The 7233-nt window shown below is 37.9% G+C and overlaps 1 long non-coding RNA gene across 1 annotated transcript; it reads left to right on the plus strand.

Annotated features, from left to right (window-relative positions):
* Window positions 1-276: 276 nt before the first annotated feature.
* On the plus strand, window positions 277-6868 carry LOC118768657. The gene is made up of 3 exons (XR_005004441.1): window positions 277-412; window positions 1249-1287; window positions 6738-6868. It is a non-coding gene; the product is annotated as an uncharacterized LOC118768657 (long non-coding RNA).
* Window positions 6869-7233: the final 365 nt, after the last annotated feature.

The following is a 7233-nucleotide window of genomic DNA, read 5'->3' on the forward strand; positions in this document are numbered from 1 at the left end:
CACATACACACACACATAACATCAATAAAACGGCAGCAGCAGCAATGACATCGACAACAACAACAACAACAACAACCAAACAACACAGAAATAGCAGCAACAATTACATCGAAACAAAACTATTAGAGTTACAAAACTATTCAAAACCGAACTAGTCGGTTTTCGCAAATATAACAAAAAGCAAGAATTCGTTGGTTCTCTTTTAGCATCTAAGCCACCGCTAATTTGCTATTTAAAGGAGGTGGGCCTACGTCTGACACACTATTTACTCTTAAACAACATTCTACCGCCCTTCCCTTCTTTACTCCACTCTATTTGTTTATTAGGGATCGGGAACGGGCAAGTTGTAGTCTAAATGGAAGAATAGAAGAATGATATTTCCGGTCCAACGATAAGTTGAATTTTTTTGTATGTAATTCCATCTGCTGTTTCTTTCCATTCTTTTCTAATTCTTGTTCTATTTATTCGTTCTCTTGCAGCATTCTTTGCAGTTATTTTTGTTATTCTTGTTGTTGTTATTATTATTTGTGTTGTTTGTTGCTTATTCTTCCCCTTCCTCCTCTCTTCCAATTCGTTTTGTATATTTTTGTTACACACACACACATATATTTCTTTGGGTTTTTTCTTTTACCATTCTCCAATCTCAAATTTCATGTATAAAACGTGTGAATATGTGATACATGTGTGCGTATATTTCAGCATGTATATGGGTGTGAGTGAATGCAGGTTTCATATGTGTTTGTGTGGTGTTCATAGTATCACTATGTGTATAAAATCTACCAATGTGTCTTATAAGTAAAACTCGTCTCTAGATGTGTTATTGACGTGTAAGAATCTGACTTACGAACGCGTCGTTTGATATATATAAATATATATATATAGTTATATATATATATATATAAATATATATATATATATATATATATATATATATATATACACGACGCGTTCGTAAGACAGATTATTATATATACATATATATATTTATTATATATACATATATATAATCTTTATATATATATATATGTAAATACGTTTTTCAGTATAATTTATTTTATACACATTTACGTTTATTTACATATAAACAAGCTCATACAGATGTGCGTGCGTTTGTGTGTGTGCGGTGTGTGTGTGTGTGTGTGTGTGTGTGTGTGTGTGTGTGTGTGTGTGTGTGTGTGTGTGAATATACGTAATTCTGTCTCTGTTTTACATGCCTAAAATGGTTCTACAATGATGTTATTGTTTCAGCTTTAACAGACCTTCTCAGATAAAGTTACTGGCTTACGTGTAAGTATATAATCAAATTACCCTTTTTTTTCCTGGAAAATATAAACACATACATGCTTATAAGTATATATACATACATAATATATATATTATATATATATATATATATATAGCAGTACATTTACTTATTTACTGTGGTTAACCCCGACTCAACCCTGGACCTACATATATATATATATATATATATATATATATATATATATATATATATATATGCATATATACGTATAAATATACATACGTACTGAATCTTATTTTTTTCCCAAAAGTATGTTTTGTGAAAAAATTGATTAAACTACAATGTAATTTCGCCAGACAGGTTCATAGAGTGACTCCCTTTTCTGAGTTTTCAAAGTCGAATGCAATGATAAGTTAACAGAAATAAATAAAATAAAATAAAATAAAATAAAATAAATGCATAACTATAGGGGATTTCGAGAATTCCCAGGGAAGTCAGAACTGAAATGAAAATCAGGAGCTTGAAATAGACGTTGTAATACGCATCGCTTGCACGGTTTTTCGAAAGCATTAAAATAATTTTTTTTGTCGTTAGCTTTCGTAAAAAAAAAAAAAAAAGCTCAAAATTTAGGCGCAAGCGTAACTGTCTGGTGAGAAGCTGAATCTTTTCGGTTTGAACGGCAGTTTTTTAAAATAATTTCCACGTAACTAAACACTTTTAAACTTCGTATACTGGTAGAATGTGTTTATAAAACATCTTTCTCTATTGGCTTTATTGAGAAAATTCTATAGTTTGTAAGATATTTGTTGTCTTTTTTCTTCAATTTCTGCAATTTCAACCTATCAATGACGTCTATTGAGGTGAAAACATTCTGTGCCGTATGAATATGTCCCTCGTTTAAGAAACAGATTAGGTTTATTTACGTTTCTGAAGAAAAAAAGATACCCTTCACCCCACCCCTAACCCTAAACCTAAAACAGATTGAAATCCAATAGATCGATACTAGGGTCATAATTATGGGTGACAATTTCATATGACACCGCTAGAAAAACTGCCGTTCAAACCGAAAAGATTCGAGAAGCTTCATTCCCAAATTACATTGTTCTGGGTTCAGTCTTGGGCAAGTGTCTTGTACTATGGCTTCACTCACAAATCCTTGTGAGTGAGTTTGCTAGACGGAAACTAAAAGAAGCCCGTCGAATATATGTATATGTATGTATCTATGTGTATGTCTTTGGGTCTGTGTTTGTCCCCCCCCCCCCACCACTGTGGAGGAACATGGCCTAGTGGTTAGAGCAGCGGACTTGCGTTCGAGGATCACAGGTTCGAATCTCAGACCGGGCGATGTGTGTGTTTATGAGCGAAAAAACCTAAGCTCCACGCGGCTCCGCCAGAAGGTAATGGCGAACTTCTGCTGACTCTTTCGTCACAACTTTCTCTCACTCTTTCCTCCTGCATCTTGCAGCCCATCTGCGACGGACCGGCGTCCCGTCCAGGTGGGGAACCTATACGCCAAGAAACCGGGAAACCGGCCCTTATGAACCAGGCATGGCTCGAGAAGGAACAAACAAAAAAAAAACATCACCACTGCTTCATAATTGATGCTGGTGTGTTTATGTCCCTGTTACTTAGCCGTTCGGCAAAGAGAAGCCGATACAATAAATGCCAGACTTAAAAATAAATCCTGGGGTAGATTTGTTCGACTACAACCATTCAGGGTGGTGCCTCGGCATATTCGCAACTAAATGACTGAAACAAGTAAAAGATATGTTTCTTTATTAGCCACACAGGGCTGCACACAGACAGAACAAATTACAAGGTAGAGCTTTTCTTTTGGGGGTAAAAAAAAGGGGGTTGGTTTTCGATCAAAAGGGATCGTAAAAGGAAAGAAAGAGGACAAAAGAAAGAGGAGGATTTTTAAAAAAAGGGGGGGGGGAGAAAAGGGGAGAGGAAAAAAAAAGTTGATCAATATAAAAAGTATCCTCAGAAATCAGGCATTTTTGAGAAAACAGGTTCTGATTATCAGCAGAAAGAATGGAAACATGAACCTCAGAGTACTGAGAAGTTAATGTTTATCTGTTAAAATACGCAATGAGCATTGCAATGTACGAGTATCACTCCTTGCATACTCAACAGAAAGTAATAAATCTCCCTTTGTAAAAATCGAACGCTTCATGAAGAAATACAAATATGGCTGATAACACTGTGTAACGTGATTTTTGTCCTTGAGTAGCAACTGCTCTTTGTTATTTGTTTATACAAAGAAAGGATCTTTTCGGTTTGAACGGCAGTTTTTTCTAGCGGTGTCATATGAAATTGTCGCCCATAATTATGACCCTAGTATCGATCTATTACATTTCAATATGTTTTAGGGTTGAGGGAATCTGTTAGGGGTGGAGGGAAGGTATCTTTTTTTCATCACAAATGTAAATAAACCCAATCTGTTTCTTAAACGAGGGACATATTCATACGGCACAGAATGTTTTCACCTCGATAGATTGGTTGAAATTGCAGAAATTAAAGAAAAAAAACAACAAATATCTTACAAACTATAGAATTTTTTCAATAAAGCCAAGAGAAAAAGATGTTTTATAAACACATTGTACCAGTATACGATATTTAAAAGTGTTTAGTTACGTGGAAACTTATTTTTAAAAACCGCCGGTCAAACCGAAAAGATCCCAAAGAAAGTATGACAAATGGTTAATATTTCCTTTAAACTTTGCTTTTGTTACGATATTTATTCAAGCCACAAAGAATCGCAAGATAAGAATACCAAGGAAGATGAGCAGAAGGAGGGTGTTGTTGTTGTTGTTGTTGCTTTTGATGATGATGATGAGGAGGAGGATGATGATAATGATAGCGTGATAAGGGGACAATGAAGAAGCTGAAGAAAAAGAAGAGTGAGGTGGCAGAGAAAAATATAGTAGTAGTAGTAGTAGTAGTAGTAGTAGTAGTAGTAGTAGTAGTAGCAGCAGCAGCAGCAGTAGTAGTAGTAGTAGTAGTAGTAGTAGTAGCAGCAGCAGCAGCAGCAGTAGTAGTAGTAGTAGTAGTGGTGGTGGTGGTTGTGGTGGTGGTACTAGTAGTAGTAGTAGTAGTAGTAGTAGTAGTAGTAGTAGTAGTAGAAAAAATGAGTGAAAAAAAAACCGGAAAGGATGAAGAAAGATAAAAAGGGAAAAAAAAACAAAATCGAAAGAAATGGAAGCAAAGACAGAAAATAGCTCTTCCACCCGCTCCCTGCACGACCTCCACTCACAAAAATGATGAAGCAATGCAGGAACGCGAACTAACTACAACGATATGTCTGCGATTAAAACGAAAGGCTATAATTTTGCTTTGTTTTTCGTTTTGGCTTTTCCTTTCGTTCTTCGTTCCAAAGAGGTTTTTTTTTTGTTCTTTTGGAGCCAGACATATTTATGAGTGATTCGTTTGCTCACCAGGTGGCATAGTCTACAATCTAAGCATCAATACATTTTTTTTACTACTAATACTATCGCCACCACCATCAACACCACCACCACTACCACTACAGCTACCACCACCATCACTATTAAAACCACCATCAGCATCACCAACACCAGCACCACCATTACAACTACTACTACTACTACTACTACTACTACTACTACTACTATACTACTACTGCTGCTGCTGCTGCTGCTGTTGCTGCAACCTTCCTTACCGTCACTAACACTTCCATGACCACCACCACCACCACCTTTACTACTACCACTACTACTACTACTACTACTACTACTACTACTACTACGCTGCTGCTGCTATTACTACTACTTCTACTAATAGTACTACTACTACTGATGGTGGTGATGATGATGATGATGATGATGAGGAGGAGGAGGAGGAGAACGGTGATGCTACAGCTGCTGATGCCGATACTGATGATGATGATGATGATGATGAATTTGATGCTACTTTTTCTTCTACTACAGCTGCTACTAAGAGTCCCAAAACGATTACAAGTACATCACCTACTACTACTACTACTACTACTACTACAACCACCGCCACCACACTACTACTACTACTACTACTACTACTACTACAACCACCACCACTACAACTACTACTACTACTACTACTACTATACTACTACTACTACTACTTTGCTCTCCATCCTCTGTCGCCATATTTTAAGTAGTAGCACAGAAAATATCAGAGCCTCAGCGGGGAATCTTTAGCGAGTTAGAAATGTTGGGGGCGGTTTTTTTTACTCTTAAGAATTATGAAAACAGTTGGATACTCATTTCTCTTTTAGACCTACTACTACTACTACTACTACTACTACTACTACTACTACTACTGATGTATCTAACAATAGCTTTCATCAGTTGCCATATTATCAGGAGCGCCAAAAATTATCAAGAACCCAGCGGGGTTTCTTTACCCAAACGAGTTGGGTACACTTCTTTTCTTCTTTTTGTTTCTATCAAACAAGAATACAAAACAGAATCTACTACTACTACTACTACTACTACTACTACTACTACTACTACTACTACAGCTGCTGCTGTTATTGTTGTTGTTGTTGTTAAGCAACAAGACGGGTAAGGGTGATTAAGGTGATGGTCTAGGGCTTAGGGGCGGGAGATCCCAGACCATGGAAAGAGAAAAACATCTTTGGTCGTCTTGTTGTAATCGAGGGCTCTTCGTTGAGGCCCGACACCACTGGGAGCTGGCCCTCGAAGTCGCTGGAAATGGAGATCTCCAGGTCCAAATTCTTGAACGGCTGCTGCTGCTGATCCTACAACTAGCACTGGAAGTCCTACGTGGTTATTCGATGTGCAAGGAATAGCAGCTAAATAACCCTAAAAGCACATACTTGTCTTTTAAGAAATGTAAGGACTCATTGGAGGACGTAGCTCAAAATATACTGCGGCCTCGAAGAATTTTAGTCTAACGAATCGACACCATTACTTCATGTTTTTAATCATTGTTTTAAGACTGGTACTTATCTTGTCGGTCTCTTAGGCCAAACCGCTTTGTTACGTGGACGTAAACACACCAACACCGGTCCTCAAGTGGTGGTGGGGGATAAAAATATACGCACGATCATACGCGCACACACAGGCGCGCATACACACGCACACGCACGCACACACATGTATGTATATATGATATACGATGGTCTTCTTTCAGCTTCCGCCCTCCATATTCACCCTCAAGGTTTTGGTCGGCCCAAGGTTATAGTAGAACACACTTGCCTAAGGTGCTACGCAGTGGGACTGAACTCGGAACCATGTGGTTGGGAAGCAAGCCTCTTACCACACAACAACACCGTAATAGAATTAAAAAATAATGAGTGTCCAAGGTGGGGACACTTTTGGTCCCCTCCTCGAGCTGTCCCGTGTGCTAAACAACATTAAAAAAGACAGATAATAAAATGTAGTCCTAGGTAAACGTGTACAGTTGCAAAATTTTAATCTACTTTATAGTTTTCTGATTGTTATATATCATTTTTACTTTATGTCAGTCATCGGACTTGGCCATGATGGAGCACCGCTGTGAAGGGCTTCAATAGAACAAATCGAAATTTTTGAGTCCGTTACTTACTCTATCGATCTCACTTCCCGAACTGTTAAGTTACAAGGGCGTAAACAAACCAACACTGGTTGTCAAGCGGTGTGGCGGGAGTTAAAAAACAGTCACAAGACACAAAGATATATATGGCTGAGGTGGCAACAAGTTTGCTTCCCAAGCACATGACTCTGATTTCAGTCCCAAGGAGTCCAAGGTACCATGCACCTCAGGCAAGTGTCTTCTACTATAGACCTGAGCTGACCAAAGCATTGTGAGTTCATTTCGTAGATGGAAGCTAATGAAGCCCGACTTCCTCCAAGTAGAGACGGTAAATCTGTTGCTCCTGCCGTCTCAAAAAATAGCGTTCGTAAAACTTTTTTATCTCGTTTGTCTTAACAGCCCTTCTTGTTTGTGTTACTGTTATTCTCCGTGTCCTGTCCTTCACTGTT

The sequence above is a fragment of the Octopus sinensis genome, unplaced genomic scaffold, assembly GCF_006345805.1.
Source record: "Octopus sinensis unplaced genomic scaffold, ASM634580v1 Contig00396, whole genome shotgun sequence".
Taxonomy (NCBI): Eukaryota; Metazoa; Mollusca; class Cephalopoda; order Octopoda; family Octopodidae; genus Octopus; species Octopus sinensis.